Below are 26,488 nucleotides of genomic sequence, written 5' to 3'. Positions count from 1 at the left end.
TATGAAGCGCCATGGCATTCGTTAATTGACATTTTACACGCGTGGGGCTACGCAGAGCGTGTGATTTGCCTATAAGGAGGGGCGGCTTTCGGCCTGGGGGTTATTTGCAGCACAAAGTTAGTTTTTTAATAGCCCATGACTAGAGATGTCCAATAATATCGGTCTGCTGATATTATCGGCCGATAAATGCGTTAAAATGTAATATCGGAAATTATCGGTATCGGGTTTTTTTTATTATCAGTATCTTTTTTTATTTTTATTTATTTTTTTATTTTATTAAATCCACATAAAAAACACAAGATACACTTACAATTAGTGCACCAACCCAAAAAACCTCCCTCCCCCATTTACACTCATTCACACAAAAGGGTTGTTTCTTTCTGTTATCAATATTATGGTTCCTACATTATATATCAATATATATCAATACAGTCTGCAAGGGATACAGTCCGTAAGCACACATGATTGTGCGTGCTGCTGGTCCACTAAAAATACTAACCTTTAACAGTTAATTTTACAAATTTTCATTAATTACTAGTTTCTATGTAACTGTTTTTATATTGTTTTACTTTCTTTTTTATTCAAGAAAATGTTTTTAATTTATTTATCTTATTTTATTTGATTCATTTTTAAAAAAAAGTACCTTATCTTCACCATACCTGGTTGTCCAAATTAGGCATAATAATGTGTTAATTCCACGACTGTATATATCGGTTGATATCGGTATCGGTTGATATCGGTATCTGTAATTAAAGAGTTGGACAATATCGGCATATCGGATATCGGCAAAAAGCCATTATCGGACATCCCTACCCATGACACTTTGTGGCGTTCAAGTTTAACAATAACAAAAAACAGCAACAAATTGGAAAACTACAGCAACTATAACACACAGTGGTGTCTTCATTTCAATTTAGACAAATGGACCGAATTAAAGGCTCAGTTTTCAATTCGATTGCTGATCAGCGCTTAAACCGTTGCTTACAATATTCAACTTTTTGACATTTTTACAAATTTTTTGAGATACTGAAATTGTTGTACTTTTTAATTAGCTATACCGTATTTTTCCGACTATAAGTCACAGTTTTTTTTTCATAGTTTGACTTATACTCAGGAGCGACTTATGTGTGAAATTATTAACACATTAGCGTAAAATATCAAATAATATTATTTAGCTCATTCACGTAAGAGACTAGACGTATAAGATTTCATGGGATTTAGCAATTAGGAGTGACAGATTGTTTGGTAAACGTATAGCATGTTCTATATGTTATAGTTATTTGAATGACTCTTACCATAATATGTTACGTTAACATACCAGGCACCTTCTCAGTTGCTTATTTATGCCTCATATAACGTACACTTATTCAGCCTGTCGTTCACTATTCTTTATAGGGATGATGTTTGATAAGAAATTATCGAGTTCGAGCCTATTATCGAATCCTCTTATCGAACCGAGTCCTTATCGATTCTCTTATGGAGTCCAGATAGGTTGTTGTATATGGAAAAAAAACACAACATTTGGTTTAACAAAAGCTCACTTTTATTTTATAAGAAAAAAAATCAAATAAAATAAATAAATAAATATTGACTGTTACCCCCCTAAAAAAAATAAAAAATAAAATATTGACTGTTGTTACCCAAAGTATATTAAGTGGGATTTTTCAGAAAAACTAATATATACAGTAACACAAAAACAACCTATCTCTGTGATCACTATAGGTGAATAGCCATGCCTTGAGGTGTTTTTTCCCGGTCCATTATTTTTGCTGCTTGTGTGACATCACAGGAAATGACGTAGCTCAGTCTGATGACTGAGCTACGTCATTTCCTGTGATGTCCCACAGGGCATTTCTTGTGGGACGGGATTCGTTCCCAGGGATTCGAATAAAGAACTAACTCTTTTTCTTTACTACAGTGGCCTCGATAACAGGAACCGGTTCTCAAAAAGGGATTCCAGTCCATGGAATTGGTTCTTTTCTTATCGAACGGTTCTTTTCTTATCGAACGGTTCTTTTCTTATCGAACAACCGGGAGAACCGGTTTCGAACATCATCCCTAATTCTTTATTTATTTTAAATTGCCTTTCAAATGTCTATTCTTAGTGTTGGGTTTTATCAAATAAACTTCCCCCAAAAATGCGACTTATACTCCAGTGCGACTTCTATATGTTTTTTTCCTTCTTTATTATGCATTTTCGGCCGGTGCGACTTATACTCCGGAGCGACTTATACTCCGGAAAATACAGCAATCATAATGATATCAGCATATACCGGCAATAATTTCACTTTCAAGCCTTTTTACAAAATGACAAAGATGTACACAAATATTAATGTGGCCTCCCAGTATGTGGCCCACGCTGAACAAACGTTTGACGGGCCTGCATTGGAGTAAGCAAGGTGAGGTTTAAAGTTTAAATAAAGTCACGTTCTTATGTAATTCTGATGAATTTGGACCTTAGTTTTTTTATACTTAACTTCTCATTTTTCATCATCAAAATTTGATTTGTCGATGAGTCACCAGTGACCCGTTCAAAGCGTACATTTGGCTAGAGAGTCATCAATAAGTGCCCTCGAGAGTCTGGTGAAGTAAAAACATCTACAAAATACGGTTGCCGATAGGGATGGGCGATGTGGCCTGTAGTCTATATTGCGAGGCATATTGCAGCCTCCTCTGATAACTCTATATCAGTGGTGCTAAACCTTGTAGGAGGTACCGAACCCCACCAGTTTCATATGTTTATTCACCGAACCCTTCTTTAGTGAAAAATAAAATGTTTTTTTTTCTTAATTTAATCTTATTTTATAAATATCAATCATGAAATTATGTTATCATATTAAAGAAATACTAATAAAGATATATTTTACAAACAGAAAGTTGCAGGAATGTGCACATGATTCCATGTTTACATCTCATTGTGCAACATGTGAATGTTTAAGTGGGAACTAAATGCGATATCTGAAAGGGGTACAAATTATTTCCAAAGCAGGACCCCCACCCATACATACAATACTAGTACACAGCTCCTGAAAAAACAATATGTTTTATTGTCATTGTAAGTGGGCCAAAACACTTATATTAGAAAATAATCTCATGGAAATTAATGTTGTCATTTGATTATAATAATAAAACATTTAACTTGTTATTTAATCAGGTTTGGGACAGGTGTGCTGCTGGTGTGGCCACAAGGAGTTTTTGCGTTTGATCACGCAAATGGAAAATTAGAGGGAACATTGTTTGGGGGTATCCATAATACGCCGATAGGGAAAAGTTGTCATTTACACGATGAGTCGGGTGTGTGTTGACCTCCGCCAAACCCCTTAGGCCAGGGGTCATCAACCTTTTTGAAACCAAGAGCTACTTCTTGGGTAGTGATTAATGCGAAGGGCTACCAGTTTGATACACACTTAAATAAATTGCCAGAAATAGCCAATTTGCTCAATTTACCTTTAACTCTATTTTATTATTAATAATGAATGATATTTACACTTAATTGAACGGTTTAAAAGAGTAGAAAACACGAAAAAAAAAAAGACAATTAAATTTTGAAACATAGTTTATCTTCAATTTCGACTCTTTAAAATTCAAAATTCAACCGAAAAAAAGAAGAGGAAAACTTAAAAAAAGAATTTATGGAACATCATTAGTAATTTTTCGTGATTAAGATTCATTTTAGAATTTTAAAGACATGTTTTAAGTAGGTTAAAATCCAATCTACACTTTGTTAGAATATATAACAAATTGGACCAAGCTATATTTCTAACAAAGACAAATCATTACTTCTTCTAGATTTTCCAGAACAAAATTTTTAAAATAAATTCAAAAGACTTTGAAATAAGATTTAAATTTGATTCTACAGATTTTCTAGATTTGCCAGAATTTTTTTTAAAAATTTTAATCATAAGTTTGAAGAAATATTTCACAAATATTCTTCGTCGAAAAAACAGAAGCTAAAATGAAGAATTAAATTAAAATGTATTTATTATTCTTTACAATAAAAAAAATAAATTTAGTTGAACATTGATTTAAATTGTCAGGAAAGAAGAGGAAGGAATTTAAAAGGTAAATGTGTTTTAAAAATCGTAAAATCATTTTTAAGGTTGTATTTTTTCTCTAAAATTGTCTTTCTGAAAGTTATAAGAAGCAAAGTAAAAAAATGAATGAATTTATTTAAACAAGTGAAGACCAAGTCTTTAAAATATTTTCTTGGATTTTTAAGATTAAAGATTAAAGTACCAATGATTGTCACACACACACTAGATGTGGTGAAATTTGTCCTCTGCATTCAAATTCTATTTGAGTTTTGTCTCTCTTAGAATTAAAAATGTCAGGCAAAGCGAGACCAGCTTGCTAGTAAATAAATAAAAAATAAAAAAATAGAGGCAGCTCACTGGTAAGTGCTGCTATTTGAGCTATTTTTAGAACAGGCCGGCGGGCTACTCATCTGGTCCTTACGGGCTACCTGGTGCCCGCGGGCACCGCGTTGGTGACCCCTGCCTTAGGCCGACACACCGAACCCTCCTTCTGTTGTTTCAGTACTTTACAGCAGTTGTAGGTGATACTACAAATGTGGGTATGGATCCAATACCAAGTAGTTACAGGGGCAGTATATTTCAATGTTGATATACTGATACTCATGATGACCTAATGAAGATAATTTCATTTTCATTTTTTTTTTTCATTTTTTTATTTTTATTTCAGGCAATGACATAAAAAAGTGCAAAGTTGACAACCCATAATAATATAAATTAATATAGTGCAAAAGGTAATGTATAGTATGTAATGCATGATTGTCCAGTTTTGCCTGAAAGGGAGTGGGAAGAAGATAATTTATTTAATCCTACCCCCAGTTCTCCATTCAGTGATTATTCACATGAGTTTCACTCTTACTTTGTTCAAGGATTATAATACAGATTTTGTATCATAGTGGCATTACCACAGGTAACAATATTAAAATATACCTCAATAATTTGTATCAACAATGTAGGAATAATGAATATACCAACAATGGTAATAGACAACAAAGCAATAATGGTAAGGAAACACTGAGCACATGTTAACACTTTGAGACAGAGTACAACAGCAGGCCAAATTAAAGACCCTCATCTCTTTATTTGAACCAGACCCCATGTTTGTATAATAGTTTAATTTGATTAATAGTTTGGCATTGCTTGTGTTGTAAATCCAGTTTGTTCCATAGTTTTACTCCGCATACAGACACACAAAAACGTTTACGAGTGGTTTGAGCTCTCGGCAATAAGAAATATCCAAAGCCTCTCAAGTTATGAGCCTGCACTCGTCCTATAAAAAAACGTTGTAGATTAGGCGGCAATAATTTGTTAAATGCTTTATATAAGATTATTAATGTATTATATTTAACAAGGTCATCAAATTTGAGCAACTTTGATTGCATAAACAGATTATGAGTATGTTCTAAATAACCAACGTTGTGAATGATCCGCACTGAGCTTTTCTGTAATATGATCAGAGGATGAATTGTGTTGTGGTAAGTATTCCCCCATACTTCAACACAGTATGTAAGGTATGGGAGTACCAAGGTGCAGTATAGAGTATGGAGTGCATTTTCATTGAGGTATAGTTTTGCTTTGTTTATAATTGAAATTATTTAAAAAAATGTAATCACAATTGTAAACATGCAACAAAGGATGGCGGTGTAACAATGTCAATTGAATATTCACATTATTTTCTTATTATCTTTTATTAAATACAATATTTTGATATTAAGTGAATAACGTCAGTTGTGCAACATAAATAAACATAAGGAAAAAGTACTGTCGGCTCTGATCTAAATCCTTTGGTTTTTGCCCCTAAAATCCTCTGTGTCCAGTGACTTATTTCCTAAATTTGTAAACAATAACAAAAACAAGATTTTGCAAAGATAGAAAAATATTGTTGTAATCACTGCAGTAAATGGGTTATACTTGTATAGTGCTTTTCTACCTTCAAGGTACTCAAAGCGATTTAACACTATTTCCACATTCACCCATTCACACACTGATGGCGGGAGCTGCCATGCAAGGTGCTAGCCACGACCCATCAGGAGCAAGGGTGAAGTGTCTTGCTCAAGCACACAACGGACATGACGAGGTTGGTAGAAGGTGGGGATCGCACCAGGAACCCTCAGGTTGCTGGCACAGCCACTCACGCCGTCCCCTAGTATCAACCGTATACTGATACTGTACTTGGTAGGAGTGTAAAAATGAATCGGTACTAACTGAAAACCGATTTTAACATTAGAGATATGCGTAGATCGTTTGGCAAGCCTTTAAAGTAGGGCTGCAACTAACGATTAATTTGATAATCGATTAATCTGTCGATTATTACTTCGATTAATCGATTAATAATCGGATAAAAGAGACAAACTACATTTCTATCCTTTCCAGTATTTTATTGAAAAAAAACAGAATACTGGCACCATACTTATTTTGATTATTGTTTCTCAGCTGTTTGTACATGTTGCAGTTTATAAATAAAGGTTTATTAAAAAAAAAAAATTTTTTTTTATTTTTTTTTAGCATAGATCCAACGAATCGATGACTAAATTAATCGGCAACTATTTTTATAATCGATTTTAATCGATTTAATCGATTAGTTGTTGCAGCCCTACTTTAAAGCGATCTATACCTAGTATGGATCGGTCAATGTCCGGTTGGAAAGTCATAAATCGGTTGATCGGAGCTGTGCCACAAAATATGGCCGCTCTAATCTTGCGAAACTTCTGTGATTACGTAGTACAAGAGCAACGTTCTTGTTTACGAATGACGACAGGGCAACATAGCAGACAGCTCTGAAAAAGTTTACGAATAATGCACCCCCGAATGGTGCATTAATTGGTGGTAAATGTATGGATTTTTTTTTTTTATATAGTGTGTTGGATAAAAGTATGGCCATTCGTAAAGTTTGGAAAGCATCGATAAAGTAGCGGCTGCACGACTAATTTGAGCACCCACCCTGGCAAGAAGACCCTTGAGAGCTAGAAAAGCTAATGTTAGCAGATCTACCATCTGGCAAGACTAAGACGCTGATCTGAAAGACTTCCATTTACAACTTAGACACAACTTGATGCATAGTAAGCAGAATAGCACTATGTAAAGTATTTGAGCTTCTACACTGAAGCTGCTGTTTAGTTTATGTGGTGGCACTTAATTATATCTTGCACTTGTGTTACTGCTTTATGCACAGCTTCCTTTTCTCTGTACTTTATTGTTGCTACCTGAGCAAACAACAGTAAATACCTCATCGCTTTTTCAAAAGTGTTTTGTTTACATCTTTTTTTCCTAAAATGTATAGGTTGCAATGCACTGAAGTTGCTCATAATTAATACAGGAACCGCATGTTTTGTATGTGTCTATTAAAAAATAAAGACAATGACATTGTTCTGACCTGATACATGATACATTAAAAAAAATGTCTCCATGCAAGGATTCTATCTGCATCAAATTGTATTACATTGAATCATAATGTTTTAAAACGTATTATTAGTGAATCGTATCGTAACCCATATATCTAGATCAGTGGTTCTTAACATTGTTGGAGGTACCGAACCCCACCAGTTTCATATGCGCATTCACCGAACCCTTCTTTAGTGAAAAATAAAATAGTTTTTTTTTCAAATTCTAGACAAAGTTATATGTTTTTGGTAACACTTTAGTATGGGGAACATATTCTAAGTAACAAAGACTTAATTTAGAGTTATTTGGACACTAGGGGAACGTATTCTAAGTAATAAAGACTTAATTTAGAGTTATTTGGTTAGGGTCAGGGTTAGAGGGTTAAGGTTATAATAAGGCCATGCCGAATAAGGCATTAATAAGTACTTAATAATGACTAATTAAGAGCCAATATGTTCCTAATTCGCATGTTAATAAGCAACTAATTAATGGTGAATATGTTCCCCATACTAAAGTGTTACCATGTTTTGTTTACTGGTGCACAAAATGAAGCGTGCATGAACATCACCTTGTTCAAACAACAAAACCAACACAGTGCATAAACTCACAACAAATTACACACCTGCAAATCAGTCTGACTTCTGCTGTTGCCGTATCCGTAATACGCCGATTGGGAGAAGTTTGTATTTACATGATGAGTCGGGTGTGTCTTGACCTCCGCCGAACCCCTGAGCATAGGTGGATTAATGACCGGGCCCAGGCCCAGGGGGCCAGAGGCCCCAAGGGGCCAGGCCAACTTGGCCCCGCGGCCGCGACCCAAGCAAAACTACTTTTGCAAAAATAATAATCTTAAGCCCCAAGGGGCCAGGCCAACTTGGCCCCGCGGCCATGATCCATAGAGGGTAAGAGGCCCCAAGGGGCCAGGTCAACTTGGCCCCGCGGCCGCGACCCACAGAGGGCCAGAGGCCCCAAGGGGCCAGGCCAACATGGCCCCGCGGCCATGATCCATAGACGGTCAGAGGCCCCAAGGGGCCAGGCCAACTTGGCCCCGCGGCCACGATCCATAGAGGGTCAGAGGCCCCAGGGGGCCAGGTCAACTTGGCCCCGCGGCCACGATCCATAGACGGTCAGAGGCCCCAAGGGGCCAGGCCAACTTGGCCCCGCGGCCACGACCCACAGAAGGCCAGAGGCCCCAAAGGGCCAGGCCAACTTGGCCCCGCGGCCGCGAGCCACAGAAGGCCAGAGGCCCCAAGGGGCCAGGTCAACTTGGCCCCGCGGCCACGATCCATAGAGGGTAAGAGGCCCCAAGGGGCCAGGTCAACTTGGCCCCGCGGCCGCGACCCACAGAGGGCCTGAGGTCCTAAGGGGTCAGGCCAACTTGGCCCCGCGGCCATGATCCATAGAGGGCCAGAGGCCCCGAGGGGTCAGGCCAACTTGGCCCCGATCCATAGAGGGTCAGAGGCCCCAAGGGGCCAGGCCAACTTGGCCCCGCGGCCACGACCCACAGAGGCCCCAAGGGGCCAGGCAAAATTGGCCCCGCGGCCATGATCCACAGAGGGCCAGAGGCTCTCAATCATTATTATCAAAGCTAATTCTCAAATTGGATGGATCACACAACCTCACTCACATATTCTTTATCAATTATTAAAGGTTGTTTCTGAATTTTGATCACAGAACTTAATGCAAATATTCTTGATTGATTGACAAAGCTCATTCTCAAATTTTGATTACACAACCTTACTCTGACAAATTATCATTATCAAAAAGCTCTATCTCGAATTTGGATCACAGAATCTCACTCAAGTATTCTTAGCTGTGCCCCTCCCCCATCAAGTCTTTCATAAACCGGTCTGTTCTTTTAGAATCTCCTCATTTGGTATTTTGAACTCGTGAGAGACTGCTCAAAATTTGGTTTCCTTTCCCTCAGTTCAGACTCAGAGATAATTTGAAATCATTCAACAAGAAGTTTAACGCGCGCACACACACACACACACACACTTGAGTTGAGCATTACTTGGAAATTCTTATATTTTCCATTTTGCTGTTATTATCAGCATCTTCCCATTTTGTCCTTTTCTTTCGAGAAAGTTTACAGTCTGACATTTGTCACTGCTGTCAGTTAATAACTTTTTGGTCTTTGACCCATTTTGTCATTTTCTCGATTCGATCGTCACTGACCACTCTCTCCTGTCTGGCAGACATCGTTGCTGCCATCATAGCTAGCAAGCTGCCTGCAGCGGGTCATCCCTATGTTCCCCGTCCCTATGTTACCCGGGTCCTATGTTCCCCTCTACCGGGGAACTAAGGACCCTTTTTAAAAAAAAGGGTTCTATGTTCCCCGCTGCGGGGAACGTACAACACTTTTTCCAGAAAAGGGTTCTATGTTCCCCGCTGCTTCCAATGCGCGACTAAGTAAGACGCACGCAGACACGCATGACAGAGACGCGTTTAAGTTGTCGAAGGAAGGAAGTTCGCGTTTGAGTTGCTCTATCTGCTGCCGCACGCCCTGTGACAGGTTAGGTTTAGGGATGGTTTTGGTCAGGGCACAATTTCGCCAAAAAAGTGCTCCACAACGCCCTGTGACAGGTTAGGTTTAGGGATAGTTTTGGTCAGGGCACAATTTCGCCAAAAAAAAGTGCTCCACAACGCCCTGTGACAGGTTAGGTTTAGGGATGGTTTTGGTCAGGGCACAATTTCGCAATTTCGCCAGATACAATGCAGGGAACATAGGACCCTTTTTTAGAAAAAGGGTCCTAAGTTCCCCGGTCGCATACAAAGACCCAGGAACAACCGGGGAACATAGGACCCGGGGAACATAGGACCCGGGGAACATAGGCACGCTCCCGCCTGCAGATAGCAACATTTTGGTGTCCTTTGGGAAAATATTTAGAAAGAAGACAAAAGTACACACAGTTGTACAACTATTATCTTTATGATCTTTTTTTTGTTAGTTTCTCTGTTACTGTGTGTGGCCAATTAAGCGACTTTTGGCCATACCTGGCTGGTGACATTTAGCGACTTTCTGGTTGATGTTAATATTAATAATAGCAACAGTTCTCTTCATCTTAATGCAATTTATTGTGTCTGTCTCTCCACATTTTGCCATTAGGTACTTTGAGCTCTTGTTGGTCAGTCACTCTAAGGTACATTGTTGCTGCCATCATAGCTAGCAAGCTGCCTGCAGATAGCGACATTTTGGTGTCCTTTGAGAAATATTAAGAAAGAAGACAAAAGTACAAGACATTGTACGATTACTATCTTTTTAAAATTATTTGTTTCACTGTGTGATTGACCGACTTTGCCGCTAGATTTCGCGTCTTTTGGCCATACCTGGCTAGCGACTAAAAACATCATTTAGCGACTTTTTGGTTGTGAAGATAAGTGGTAAAAGCAGATCTTCCTGTTGGTCTTCCCACATTTTGCCATTTGGTACTTTGCACTCTTCTTGGTCACTCCAAGGCATTTGTCCCTGCCTTCAGCTAGTCACTTGGCTCTTTTGGAATATATTTCACTGTAATTGGCTCTCTCTCTCTCTTTCTCCTCAGTACAAATCAGCCTGTTCCCTTGCCATTCATCACTGACCACTCTGCTCTCCTGTCTGTCAGACATTATTGCTGCTTGCAGATAGCTTGGGGTCCTTAGAGAAAATATCAGAAGAGAAAAGTACACAATTATCTTAATTATCTTTTTTATTCAGTCAGTCCTTCAGTGAGTCCCAGTGTGTTGGCGATTAAGCAACGTTGGCATTCAATTAGCGACTTTTGGCCATACATGGCTGGCGACTCAAAAAACTAGAAAAAAAGTACAAAAAGTTGTACAATTAATATCTTTATTATCCTTAATTCCCCTGAATCCTAGAGTGTGTTGCAATTAAGCAACTTTGCTGCTAGGTTTAGCGACTCTTGTTTTGGGCATACCTGGCTAGCGACTACAAACATTATTCAGCAACTTTTTGGCTGTTAAGATTAACGTTAATAAATTAAATCCTAATACAATTTATTGTGTTGGTCTCGCCATCTTGCTATTAGGTACTTTGAATTCTTGTTGGTCTCTGCTAAGGTATCTGGCTGTTGTCTTTGCCTTCAGTTAGTCACTTGGCTCTGGAATATATTTAACTGTACTTGGCTCTCTCTTTCTCCTCAGTACAAATCAGTCTGTTCCCTTGCCATTTAGACATTTTCTTGATTGGATCATCACTGACCACTCTGCTCTCCTGCTGTCTATCAGACATTGTTGCTCCCATCATAGCTAGCAAGCTGCCTTGGTGTCCTTTGTGAAAATATTTAGATAGAAGACTAAAGTGCACAAAGGTGTACAATTATTATCTTTTCAAAATATTTGTTTCACTGTCAGTGTGATTGACCGACTTTGCCGCTAGATTTCGCGTCTTTTGGCCATACCTGGCTAGCGACTGAAAACATCATTTAGCAACTTTTTGGTTGTGAAGATAAGAGGTAAAAGCAGATCTGCCTGTTGGTCTTTCCACATTTTGCCATTTGGTACTTTGCACTCTTGTTGGTCACTCCAAGGCATTTGTCCCTGCCTTCAGCTAGTCACTTGGCTCTTTTGGAATATATTTCACTGTAATTGTCTCTCTCTCTCTTTCTCCTCAGTACAAATCAGTCTGTTCCCTTGCCATTTAGACATTTTCTTGATTCGATCATCACTGACCACTCTGCTCTCCTGCTGTCTATCAGACGAATCAGTTGATTCTCTGCTCTCAATTGTCTATGCTAGTAAGCTGTTATTCTCTGCTTTGGAGTGTTGATGCTGGGTTGCTAGTTTTCTAAATCACCTCACACACTTGAAGGAAGCAGCACCGATCATAAACACACAAACAAACTCACACACACACACACACACACACACACACACACACACACACACACACACACATAGTTGGTTTATCTGTTGTGATAGGCAAAGAGCCAATGTGCAAAGAAAGAAGGGAAATATGGATCATAAACGTTTAAGTGGAGGAGCTAGAAAAAAAATTCAGCAAGAAAAGAAAAAAAAGGAATCAGTTTTACTTGAGAGTGTTCCAAATATCTCCAGCTTCTTCAGTACAAAGACATCTGCTGAAAGCAATTCTATAAATGCTACTGCAAATTCAGCTAAGGTTAGCAATGCACCTGAGCTAGCATGTAGCTCCCAAGATCCTGAGACCACTACAAGTGTAGACACTGAACCAAATGCTTCTGATGCTTATGATTCAACCAATTCAGCAGTAGCCAGTTGCTCGGATGAATGTGAGGTCACTGCACCTCTGGACAGCATAGAAAATGAGCTGAATCTTTCTTCAACACCATCTACAGTGACAACTCTACCTAGTGATCCCGCTAAATGGGCTGAGACCCTCACTGAGTCAATGAAGGAAGTTCTTATTCAAAGAGGTGCAAAATCATTTCACAACTTCACACTTGCCCAATGGACAACGAGTACAAAGAGAGTGGCTGATGTACTCTCCCTCTACTGGTAATGTTTACTGCTTTGCATGCAAACTGTTTTCCCCAAAAACGCATTCTTTTGTGACAGGCTATTGTGATTGGAAACACTCAGAAAGATTTGGTGAACATGAGCGAAGTGCTGAGCACATAACCTGCATGCAAGCAGTCTTGAACCGCGCCAAAGGTGCCACAGTTGATGCAGACCTGTTCAAACAGTTTCAGGCAGAGAGCAGCTATTGGAGGCAGGTGTTACAAAGAGTTGTTGCAGTCATTAAATTCCTTGCAGAAAGGGGCCTTGCATTTAGGGGTAAAAATGAATCGTTAGGGTCTCCTCTCAATGGGAACTACCTTGGTATTCTGGAGGTCCTGGCTGAATTTGATCCCTTTCTAAAGGATCACATCAGAAAGTTTGGGCAGATGGGTCGAGGTAATACCTCATATCTGTCCTCCACCATTTGTGAGGAATTCATTGAATTGATGGGTGCAAAAACCAAACAGGCTATAGCAGATGAACTGCAAGCAAGCAAATACTACTCTATCATTGTGGATTCAACCCCAGATTTATCTCATGTGGACCAATTGACATTCATATTCCGTTTTGTTAGCAAAGAGGGCAGTGTTGTTGAACGCTTTGTGGGTTTTGAGCCCATTACTAGCCATACAGGTGAAAGTTTGGCTAACTGTGTCATGTCTGTGTTGGAAAATCTAGGGTTAGAGCTGTCAAATTGCAGGGGGCAGGCTTATGATAATGCCAGCAACATGTCAGGGAGGTATAATGGGTTGCAGGCTCACTTAAAGAAAAGCAACCCATTAATACACTATATTCCATGTGCAGCTCACTCTTTGAATTTGGTGGGAGTCAACAGCATTGACAGATGTGGAAATGAAGTCTCTAAGTATTTTGACTTGATTCAGTCTATTTACAACTTCACAACTGCATCCACACACCGATGGGACAGGGTATTTGGCAATTCCAACATAGATCTCACACTTAAAGCTTTATCCAACACGCGTTGGAGTTGCCGTGCAGAATCTACCAAAGCACTGTGGCAGAACTACAGTAAAATAAAAGCAGCACTACAGGTTATTTCCACTGATGACACAGAGAAACGAGACACACGAACTGAAGCTGACAGTCTAGTGCGGAAGCTGGATTCACTTGAGATGGCCTTCATGGCAGGCTTTTGGGACACTGTTCTGTCCAGATTTCAGGCCACAAGTCTGCAACTTCAAAAAGCAGACATGGACCTTGGTACAGCAGTTAGATTGCTGGAATCTCTGCGCACCTTTGTTCTCTCCCAAAGAGATCTATTTGATCATTTTGAGCAGAAAGCCTTAAACATGTTGGGTGGCACCCCATCTTACAGGGCTGAACGGACGAGGAAACGTAAAAAGTTTGCTGATGAATCAGCATCCCCAGATGTTGTGCTTGAGGGAAGGCAACTGTTTCAAATAGAGACATTTATTGCCTCTATTGATCAACTGAGTTCAAGCCTTAATCACCGTCTGGAGGCCTACAAACATCTGAACAATTTGTTCAGTGTCCTTTTCTCTTTGGATACAGAGTCCAATGCTTCAGTCCTTCACAAGGCCAAGATTCTCACTGAATCATACCCATCTGACCTCAATGAAAGTCTTGGACAGGAGCTTATACAGTTCAAATCTTTTATACAGCTCAACAACACTGATGAGGAGAGGACCCCTTCAGGACTGCTCAAAACAATAATACATTTTGGACTACAGCCTACGTTTCCTAATACATACATTGCGCTACAGATTTTTCTCACTCTACCGGTCAGTAACTGTGAGGGAGAACGCTCATTCTCTCTTTTGTCAAGAGTAAAAAATGAGCTGCGCACAAGAATGACTCAGAAAAGATTAAATGCGTTATCTCTAATGGCAATTGAGAGTGAGCTGACAAGAGAGTTGGACTTCAATGATGTGGTGGATGATTTTGCAAAATTGAAAGCACGAAAGAAACCCCTTGCTTAAAGGTGCACTGTGTAAGATTTTTAGGTTATTTCCAGAATTCACCCATTCACTAATGTTAGGCTACCTGTTTTCATGAATACTTACCACCACCATAAAATTCTAAGTATCCATTATGACTTGGAGAATTGCACTTTTGCCATTTCTGGGAAGTGTCACCTGGATTGTGAAGATAGGATTGACTTTAGGCAGAAGCTTGGTGCTTTCTGTGGCAAACTGAACCTCAAGCTTCATTCTCTGCAGCTTTGCATTCTTGTGCAGACTTTCATCCACAAGGAACTTTTCAACTTCCCCACTATCGTGAAGGGGCCATCAAAAGATTTCAGTGTGTCCAGCATGTCTAGTCTCTTACTCTCCTTTCTTTGAGCCATCTCTTGTTTCTCATCTGCCCTACTCTCGAATTTTGCCTTCATGAATTTACTCCAGTTGAGTTCAACCTCCCTTTTTGCTTGTGCTGCTGCCTTGAAACCTCTGAAGCTCCTGGCTCTTCTGTAAAATTATTGACCTATTGACTGCGTTCAGTGTGCCCAACTTCTTCAGTTTGTAGTCCACCTTGCCACATTGTCTCTCCATCCCAATGTTGTGCACAGGGGTGCCATCAATGTTACTAGCCTGTTCACTGACAGGGTCCATTGGGAAGGTCTCCTCATCCATCCTCTGCCTGGCCAGGACAGTCTTCAGATGGGGCAGCATGAGATCTGTCAGCTGCTTCACTTCATCCAAGTATTCGGCAGCCACGTCTGACACTGAGTTCAGGACATGTCCAGTGCCTGTCCAGCCACTATAGCATTCTTGGAAATGGGCTATCTTGACCTGCATGCAGCCCTTGTACCATGAACTGGCCTACACCTTTCTTTGTGGTGCTCTCCGATGCATGTTATCATTTTACCTTTCTCCTTCTCCTCAAGCTTAACCACAAATAGATACAGACTTTGAGCCTCAATTTGCTGCACAGCTGCCGTTATGCCAATGTGTTTTCCTAAGATATTATTTTATTTTTAATGATAGAAGGGAGGAAAAGGGGGCAAAAATCATGTCCGATTTAGTTTTTTGGGTGGGTTGGGGGGTTTATTTCATGATAGCTACCAACTTCCAATACATAATATCTCTCAAATGACCCAATGCACCATCACTGAAGTGGGCGTAATCATTTTCAAAAATGTTTATTTTTAGGCCATTTATCCCCTCCCCCTGTGTCTGTGTGAAACCTGTGCTTGTCAGTGTCTGTGTGGTATACCTAATAGTGTGTGTGCAGTATGTGCACTCTTCTGTACAGTACAGTGTGCATGTCTGTTCACAGTATACAGTATTTCTTGCATAGTGCGTGCGTGTGTGTGCGCCCACATGCGCGGGGGGTTGAGGGGCCAAGACCATGTCAGGCCCAGGGGGCCAAAATTTCTTAATCCGCCCCTGCCCCTGAGGCCGACTCACCGAACCCCTAGGGTTCGATCGAACCCAGGTTAAGAACCACTGTTCTAGTTTCAAGCATGTTTTACTCAATATATGTCATAAAATCTCAGCAACAAGCTGTAATACCTTACTGAGATCATTTAGGACCAAAACACTTAAAACAAGTAAAACACTCTAACACAAAATCTGCTTAGTGAGAAGAATGATCTTCTCAGACAGAAAATAAGCTTATATAAGCTATTTAATCTTACTTGGATTTCAGTTTTTGCAGTGTGCTATGGTGCCGTCTGAGATGTGTTGTATCCGAAATAGCTGCAATCGCCCGTTTCCTTCTCTTGAGGTATTGTGTGATTTCCAAAAGCGCACAAGAAGGAGAAACACGGCCATGTCTGGATGACTCGCCTCCATCTTTCTAGTGGTTGCCGCCGAGTTACCGAACGGGTTGTTATGAATCTGGCTTTGGCGCATACTTTCTGATGTCCTGTGTGGGGCGCTGTCTTTCTGGTGTCACTTCCTCTCCGAACTCAGTTTGTAAACGATCAGTGAGTCCATACAGAGCTAAGAGCTGGAGATTTGAGAAATAGACGGCACACTTACCCGTGTAAAAAATTGTCCGAGGAGGGGAACCTTAAACGGCTGAAACGAGGCTCAGGCTAAAAAATTATTTGTTTAAGGGGTTATCCGGCTTAGTGTAGACATAGCCTAAGGCGCTACCATTAAAAGTCTAAGTCGCGCCCACAGGGGTGACGACAATGGAAGTGGAGCGTGTCTCAAACAGAAGTGAAGCTGGAGAGACAATACGGAACACGGAAATCAGAAATACATTTTTAAAAATCCTGCTGAAAATAAGTTAAGGTTAGGGTTAGTTTTGGGTTTTGGTTAGGGTCCTAACTTCCTGGCAGCCCGGCTAACTTCCGCTCAGTGCTAGCGAACTTCCTGGTAGCCTAGCTAACTTCCGTTTTGTTTTGTGAACTTTCAGCAGCTACTGTAGGTGTTTTTTTTGCTGCTTTGCTTAATAGTGTTTTGCGTTTTTTCAGTTTCATATCATTCTTGTGTTTGGAGCGGTTGACAGCGACAGCGAGAAAACACTTTTATTGACATTATTTAATGTTTGTGTTGTCTTTTCAACTACTGTATTTTTCGGACCGAAAGTCACAGTTTTTTTTAGGGATGTCCGATAATATCGGCCTGCCGATATTATCGGCCGATAAATGCGTTAAAATGTAATATCGGAAATGATCGGTATCGTTTTTTTTATCTGTATTGTTTTTTTTTTAAATTTTTTTTTTTTTTTTTTTATTAAATCAACATAAAAAACACAAAATACATTTACAATTAGTGCACCAACCCACAACCCCCCCCCCCCCCCCCCCCCATTTCTTTCTGTTATCAATATTCTGGTTCCTACATTATACCGGGTATATCAATATATATCAATACAGTCTGCAAGGGATACAGTCCGTAAGCACACATGATTGTGCGTGCTGCTGGTCCACTAATAGTACTAACCTTTAACAGTTAATTTTACTCATTTTCATTAATTACTAGTTTCTATGTAACTGTTTTTATATTGTTTTACTTTCTTTTTTATTCAAGAAAATGTTTTTAATTTAGTTATCTTATTTTATTATTATTTTTTAAAAAGTACCTTATCTTCACCATACATGGTTGTCCAAATTAGGCATAATAATGTGTTAATTCCACGACTGCATATATCGGTTGATATCGGTATCGGTTGATATCGGTATCTGTAATTAAAGAGTTGGACAATATCGGAATATCGGATATCGGCAAAAAGCCATTATCGGACATCCCTAGTTTTTTTCATAGTTTGGCCGGGGGTGCGACTTATACTCAGGAGCGACTTATGTGTGAAATTATTAACACATTTCCGTAAAATATCAAATAATATTATTTAGCTCATTCACGTAAGAGACTAGACGTATAAGATTTTATCGGATTTAGCGATTAGGAGTGACAGATTGTTTGGTAAACGTATAGCATGTTCTATATGTTATAGTTATTTGAATGACTCTTACCATAATATGATACGTTAACATACCAGGCACGTTCTCAGTTGGTTATTTATGCCTCATATAACGTACACTTATTCAGCCTGTTGTTCATTATTCTTTATTTATTTTAAATTGCCTTTCAAATGTCTATTCTTGGTGTTGGCTTTTATCAAATACATTTCCCCCAAAAATGCGACTTATACTCCAGTGCGACTTATATATGTTTTTTCCTTTTTTATTATGCATTTTCGGCAGGTGCGACTTATACTCCGAAAAATACGGTAATTTAAAGTAAATGTGATGTAATGAGACACTTTAAATCAGATAAATTGTCTCTTAATTAGTGTTGCTTTAATGCAGCACTTGTTTCACAACTGTACTAATCTCTGCAATATGTTTTGATATAAGAACTGACAACTAAAAAGCCGTGTTGCAGCGTATCTAATGGAACCCTATGCTAAAGATAGCCGGGGTCGGAGGTGAGAACATTTATTTTTCCACCCGGTACAAGTCATAATATTTGCAACATTGTAAATTAGCAGCTTTTGGGCGCAATGTTGCCAACCTTTGCATCTTGTTTTTACACAGAAATAGATTGCTGACGTTTGTTAAACCCCCAGCACACAAGGTCAGGCCTTAAATCTGTCAGCACGGTCAAACCTTACGCTCGGATGTGAAGCCTTTTAAATTCCACGGACGTGGAATCCACGTTGGACGTGTATCGATTTGTTGAGGTCAGAGGACGACATGTTTATTCACTTCAGAGCGCAAAAGTGTCAATGGTGTCACTTGAACACTTTTATGGAGATTACACACTTCTAGTATGTCATTTAACTCAAAATTTGAAAAACCGTAAACACTTATGTTTCTTTTTGTTGCTGCTTTGTGGATGTGGATGTGTGTATGGCATTAAGTGGCAGACTCATTGTTTGTGTTAGACCAGGGGTCACCAACCTTTTTGAAACCAAGAGCTACTTCTTGGATACTGATTAATGCGAAGGGCTACCACTTTGATACACACTTAAATAAATTGCCAGAAATAGCCAATTTGCTCAATTTACCTTTAACTCTATGTTATTATTAATAATTAATGATATTTACACTTAATTGAACGGTTTAAAAGAGGAGAAAACACGAAAAAAATGACAATTAAATTTTGAAACATAGTTTATCTTCAATTTCGACTCTTTAAAATTCAAAATTCAACCGAAAAAAAGAAGGGAAAAACTAGCTAATTTGAATCTTTTTGAAAAAATAAAAAAAATAATTTATGGAACATCATTAGTAATTTTTCCTGATTAAGATTAATTTTAGAATTTGGATGACATGTTTTAAATAGGTTAAAATCCAATCTACACTTTGTTAGAATATATAACAAATTGGACCAAGCTATATTTCTAACAAAGACAAATCATTATTTCTTCTAGATTTTCCAGAACAAAATTTTTAAAAGAAATTCAAAAGACTTTGAAATAAGATTTAAATTTGATTCTACAGATTTTCTAAATTTGCCAGAATAATATTTTTGAATTTTCATCATAATAAGTTTGAAGAAATATTTCACAAATATTCTTCGTCGAAAAAACTGAAGCTAAAATGAAGAATTGAATTAAAATGTATTTATTATTCTTTACAATAAAAAAAATTAATTTACTTGAACATTGATTTAAATTGTCAGGAAAGAAGAGGAAGGAATTTAAAAGGTAAAAAGGTATATGTGTTTAAAACTCCTAAAATCATTTTTAAGGTTGTATTTTTTCTCTAAAATTGTCTTTCTGAAAGTTATAAAAAGCAAAGTAAAAAAATTAATGAATTTATTCAAACAAGTGAAGACCAAGTCTTTAAAATATTTTCTTGGATTTTCACATTCTATTTGAGTTTTGTCTCTCTTAGAACTAAAAATGTCGAGCAAAGCGAGACCAGCTTGCTAGTAAATAAATAAAATTTAAAAAATAGAGGCAGCTCACTGGTAAGTGCTGCTATTTGAGCTATTTTTAGAACAGGCCAGCGGGCTACTCATCTGGTCCTTACGGGCTACCTTGTGCCCGCGGGCACCGCGTTGGTGACCCCTGTGTTAGACGATGTCCCACAACTGTTTTTCTAGAGCCGGACCGCATGATTTTGCAAAAAATGTGATTCATCATTTTCCTGCTTAGAATTGAGATCGGTATTCATACACAGTACAGAGTTGGGGAAGAGACCTTGCCCCATGTGGAGACGTTCAAGTACCTCGGAGTCTTGTTCAGAGGGAAGAGTGGATCGTGAGATAGACAGGCGGATCGGTGCGGCGTCTTCAGTAATGCGGACGCTGTATCGATCCGTTGTGGTGAAGAAGGAGCTGAGCCGGAAGGCAAAGCTCTCAATTTACCGGTCGATCTACGTTCCCATCCTCACCTATGGTCATGAGCTTTGGGTTATGACCGAAAGGACAAGATCACGGGTCCAAGCGGACGAAATTAGTTTCCTCCGCCGGGTGGCGGGTCTCTCCCTCAGAGATCGGGTGAGAAGCTCTGCCATCCGGGAGGAGCTCAAAGTAAAGCCGCTGCTCCTCCACATGGAGAGGAGCCAGATGAGGTGGTTCGGGCATCTGGTCAGGATGCCACCCGAACGCCCCTCTAGGGTTTTTTTTTAAGGCACGTCCGACCGGTAGGAGGCCACGGGGAAGACCCAGGACACGTTGGGAAGACTATGTCTCCCGGCTGGCCTGGGAACGCCTCGGGATCCCCCGGGAAGAGCTGGACGAAGTGGCTGGGGAGAGCATACTTGCCAACCCTCCCGTTTTTAGCGGGAGACTCCCGGTATTCAGCGCCTCTCCCGACAACCTCCCGGCAGAGATTTTCTCCAGACAAACTCCCGGTATTCAGCCGGAGCTGGAGGCCACGCCCCCTCCAGCTCAATGCGGACCTGAGTGGGCACAGCCTGTTCTCACGTCCGCTTTCCCACAATATAAACAGCTTGCCTGCCCAATGACGTCATAACATCTATGGCTTTTAGAGAGTAGAGTGCACAACTGCGCACACAACAAGGAGACGAAGCAGAAGAACGAGGAAATGACAGCCATGGCGACGCCGTCGAGGAGCAAGATGAAGAAATACGCTTGCAAGTTCCAAAACGAATGGAAACAAGAATTTCAGTTCATCCAGGACAGTTCGAAGGGGAGGGGGTATGTTGCCTGTAAATTTTGTAGAACAGACTTCTCCATTGAACACGGTGGCCGAAATGATATACTCATTCATGAACGGAGAAGTTAAACAGGACAATACTGCCATCTACTGGATAGCCACTGGAACACTGAAATTCAAGTATTTCTTTTATTTATATGTATAATAAATATATATATATAGCTAGAATTCACTGAAAGTCAAGTATTTCATACATAAATATATATATATATATATATATATATATATGAAATATATATGAAATACTTGAGTTGGTGAATTCTAGCTGTAAATAACCACGCCCCCCGCCCCACCTCCCGCTATTGGAGGTCTCAAGGTTGGCAAGTATGGGGGAGAGGGAAGTCCGGGCGTCCCTGCTTAGGCTGCTGCCCCCGCGACCCGACCTCGGATAAGCTGAAGGAAATAATGGATGGATGGATGTCATCATAGTGTTGTTCTGCTTTAAAGAAACTTCCTGTGGTCTTTTTGACGTTCTTCATGGGAGGTCCTGGAAAGATGGGATTTTTCTTTTTTTCTTTTAATAGAAATGATTAGAAAGACCTAAAATATTGCATCGAAACAAGTAGGGATGTCCGATATTGGCTTTTTTGCCGATATTCCGATATTGTCCAACTCTTAATTACCGATACCGATATCAACCGATACCGACATATACAGTTGTGGAATTAACACATTATTATGCCTAATTTGGACAACCAGGTATGGTGAAGATAAGGCCTTTTTAAAAAAAATAAAATAAAATAAGATAAATAAATTACAAACATTTTCTTGAATAAAAAAGAAAGTAAAACAATATAAAAACAGTTACATAGAAACTAGTAATTAATGAAAATGAGTAAAATTAACTGTTAAAGGTTAGTACTATTAGTGGAGCAGCAGCACGCACAATCATGTGTGCTTACGGACTGTATCCCTTGCAGACTGTATTGATATATATTGATATATAATGTAGGAAGCAGAATATTAATAACAGAAAGAAACAACCCTTTTGTGTGAATGAGTGTAAATGGGGGAGGGAGGTTTTTTGGGTTGGTGCACTAATTGTAAGTGTATCTTGTGTTTTTTATATTGATTTTATAAAAAAAAACAAAAAAAACAATACCGATAATTTCTCATATTACATTTTAAAGCATTTATCGGACATTTCTAAAAACAAGTTAAATGCAAGTCAAAAACATGTCACGCTTGCTCACGCCACAATACATTCATGCCATATATAAAGACAAGTTACGAGAAAAAACTCAGTAATTCAATGTGATCGCTCCTCACGCGAGCAGAACCCTGATAGCCAGGGTGAGCTGGCTTTGCTGTCCTGGCCGGCGAGGCTTGCAGCGTGAGTCCTTTTTGTAAAATAGCAGCGTTCGTTGGTGATGCAGAAATCGTGAATATTTGAACATTTGCTTTCATGTTAGTGCTAGGGATGTCCGATAATGGCTTTTTGCCGATATCCGATATCGTCCAACTCTTTAATTACCGATACCGATATCAACCGATATATGCAGTCGTGGAATTAACACATTATTATGCCTAATTTGGACAACCAGGTATGGTGAAGATAAGGTACTTTTTAAAAAAATTAGTAAAATAAGATACATAAATTAAAAACATCTTCTTGAATAAAAAAGAAAGTACAACAATATAAAAACAGTTACATAGAAACTAGTAATGAATGAAAATGAGTAAAATTAACTGTTAAAGGTTAGTACTATTAGTGGAGCAGCAGCACGCACAATCATGTGTGCTTACGGACTGTATCCCTTGCAGACTGTATTGATATATATTGATATATAATGTAGGAAGCAGAATATTAATAACAGAAAGAAACAACCCTTTTGTGTGAATGAGTGTAAATGGGGGGAGGGAGGTTTTTTGGGTTGGTGCACTAATTGCAAGTGTATTTTGTGTTTTTTATGTGGATTTAATAAAAAACAAACAAAAAAAACGATACCGATAATTTCCGATATTACATTTTAACGCATATATCGGACATCTCTAGTTAGTGCTAATCAAAGTAGTTTTGTTTTTGTTTTGTTTTCCTGCAGCTGTTTTACACGTTTGCCTTGTGGGAACGCGGTCAGCGCCCTCAATGAAGTAGCGTTTGCTTTGTGTTTAAATGTTTCATGGCGGTGGTCGGCCACAAATGCAAACAATGCCGCTGTGGTCTTGAGTCTGAGGTCCTTTTTTTTATTTTTTTTTTTAAAGTCCATATAAGACTCACTCAGTCCCACTGTAATGCAGCACTTGACAGCCCGATGCACCATCTTTGTTTCCAGAAGCAATCGCGTGGTCTTGCATGGTCTCCATTAATTCGTGGAAAGCCGTTTTAACCGTATGAATTAATAATGCGCTCGCCAGGGAGTGAATTGACTTCCCTTTTATCGTAAACATACCTTTTAATAATTTATGTTATTTTTTTTGTTTTTTCAAATTGCAAATGAGCACTCTTCCGTCGCCCCTGATGTGCACGGGAGCTGACAGGAAGTAGGAAATGTAAAGTGGAACGTGTGCAGGCAGCAGACTGCGACGACAGCCGCGATGAGTGCTGTTGTCACGCCTCACCTGGCAGACGTCTTTCTCTTACCGTACTTTTGTCCACCAATGACTGACTCCGTTTGGGGGATAAGTCAATTAATGAGCAGCACATACCTACTGTAGGCTTTTGGTCTCACTACACAGCAGCAGCCAAAAGTTTGGAGACACCTCCTCATTAAATAGCATTAGAAAGTGTCTCCAAACTTTTGATGAGTGTAAATGTTGCCATTTTTGATTCAGGTACAGAAAATTGTAAAAAATTAAGAAAAAGTCGTCAGATAATTAAAAAGGTTAAATGTTAGATTGGACATAAAAGGCAAGAGAAAAATGAACATAGAGGATGAAAAAGTGTTAAAAATTGACAAAATTCCGTAACACTGTTACCGTATTTTTCGGAGTATAAGTCGCACCGGCCGAAAATGCATAATAAAGACGGAAAAAAACATATATAAGTCGCATTTTTGGGGGAAATTTATTTGATAAAACCCAACACCAAGAATAGACATTTGAAAGGCAATTTAATGAATAATTAACTGAATAAGTGTACGTTATATGAGGCATAAATAACCAACTGGTATGTTAACGTAACATATTATGGTAAGAGTCATTCAAATAACTATAACATACAGAACATGCTATACGTTTACCAAACAATCTGTCACTCCTAATCGCTAAATCCCATGAAATCTTATACGTCTAGTCTCTTACGTGAATGAGCGAAATAATATTACCGTATTTCCTTGAATTGCCGCCGGGGATATAGTATTCGCCTGCCTAGAATTACAGCCGGGTCAAACTCGTTTCGCAAAATAATTAGCGCATGCTTGGCACTTCCGCCGGGTCAAATATGAGTCATTAAATGACTTCCGCCTCCTGGTGGTAGAGGGCGCTAGTGATCCTTCTTGCGACTGCTGGTACCGCAGAAGACCGGCGCTGCAGAAGAAGACAAGCAGCAAGAGTGAGGAGCCATTGTTTGCTTGCACTTTTAACATGGAGGATTACATATCTAAAATAAAACAGTTTTCTAAACTGGGCTTTCAATCGAAGCAGGAGTTAATACTTAAAGGAAGATCTCCATCGAGACAGAGAGACTTTTAAAACTGAAGAAAGATAAGGAAGACTTCTATAGGAGCTGCGCATGGACTCATTTATACCTAAAGGTAAGACCATAATAACGTTTTTTTTATTACATGTGGTTTTCATGATAAGGTAAGCGCCGGGGTGAGAAGAGGTTTTAAAATAATTAACGCTTGCTTGCCAATCCCGCATGCTTTTGGTAAACGCAGGAGTGAGAAGAGGGTTTTAAATTAATTAGCGCCCCTGCGGCTATTCAAGGAAATACGGTATTTGATATTTTACGGTAATGTGTTAATCATTTCACACATAAGTCGATTCCTGAGTATAAGTCGCACCCCCGGCCAAACTATGAAAAAAACTGCGACTTATAGTCCGAAAAATACGGTAATTGTAATTTATTTTTAAATGAATTAATACTCATGGAAATATTAACAAATGTATTTTTTTTAAAAATATTACCAAAATAAGTAAATGTATTACATGGTCATTTTGGGAATGGACATTCGTCTATTTTGTTTTGCCTTTTGTCTTTTAATTGCCTTGTGGCATTCACATATGTTGTTCTGATTCAGCGAGTCGATAAAAGTTTGGCGACCTTCTTTTCCCACAGTTTTCATTGGATCGTATCAAACGTTCGGCTCAGCCGGGACCCAGTTGCCTGCATTTTTCTTCTTCCCTAGTGTCCCAGATTACCAGAAATTCAAGGTTTTCCAGGACATTTTTCCTATTTAAAATGAATGGGTCATTTTTCAAACTTGCACAATTCCAACATTTCTCACCAGATTCTAACCGTTCCACCGTCTACACACACACACACACACACACACACACACACACACACACACACACACACACACACACACACACACACACACACACACACACAACCTATATACAGTTGCGATCAAAAGTTGACATACACTTGTAAAGAACATAATGTCATGGCTGTCTTGAGTTTCCAATACTTTCTACAACTCTTATTTTTTTGTGATGTAGTGATTGGAGCTCATACTTGTTGCTCACAAAAAACGTTCATGAAGTTTGGTTCTTTTATGAATTTATTATGGGTCTACTGAAAATGTGACCAAATCTGCTGGGTCAAAAGTATACATACAGCTAAGGGTGTAACGGTACACAAAAATTTCGGTTCGGTACGTACCTCGGTTTAGATGTCACGGCTCGGTTCATTTTCGGTACAGTAAGAAAACAACAAAATATACATTTTCTGGTTATTTATTTACCAAAATTTGTAAACAATGGCTTTATCCTTTTAACATTGCTTTAAAATAGCTCTGTGTGTGATGGATGTGAGCCACCACTAGGCTGATCAGTGCAACAGCAGGCAGTCATGAATGCTAAGCATAACAATAACATACACTACTGTTCAAAAGTTTGGGGTCACATTGAAATGTCCTTATTTTTGA

The 26,488-nt window shown here is 39.1% G+C and overlaps 1 protein-coding gene across 3 annotated transcripts in view; it reads left to right on the top strand.

Moving 5' to 3' along the window:
• LOC133631151 (piezo-type mechanosensitive ion channel component 2) overlaps nt 1-26,488 on the top strand; it is a 258,049-nt gene that overhangs the window by 806 nt on the left and 230,755 nt on the right. The gene's annotated exons all lie outside the window — the stretch shown is intronic.

This window comes from Entelurus aequoreus, linkage group LG16 (genome assembly GCF_033978785.1).
Source record: "Entelurus aequoreus isolate RoL-2023_Sb linkage group LG16, RoL_Eaeq_v1.1, whole genome shotgun sequence".
Classification (NCBI taxonomy): domain Eukaryota; kingdom Metazoa; phylum Chordata; class Actinopteri; order Syngnathiformes; family Syngnathidae; genus Entelurus; species Entelurus aequoreus.
The sequence above is the reverse complement of the archived record's forward strand: the minus strand, read 5'-3'. Positions and strand labels throughout refer to the sequence as shown.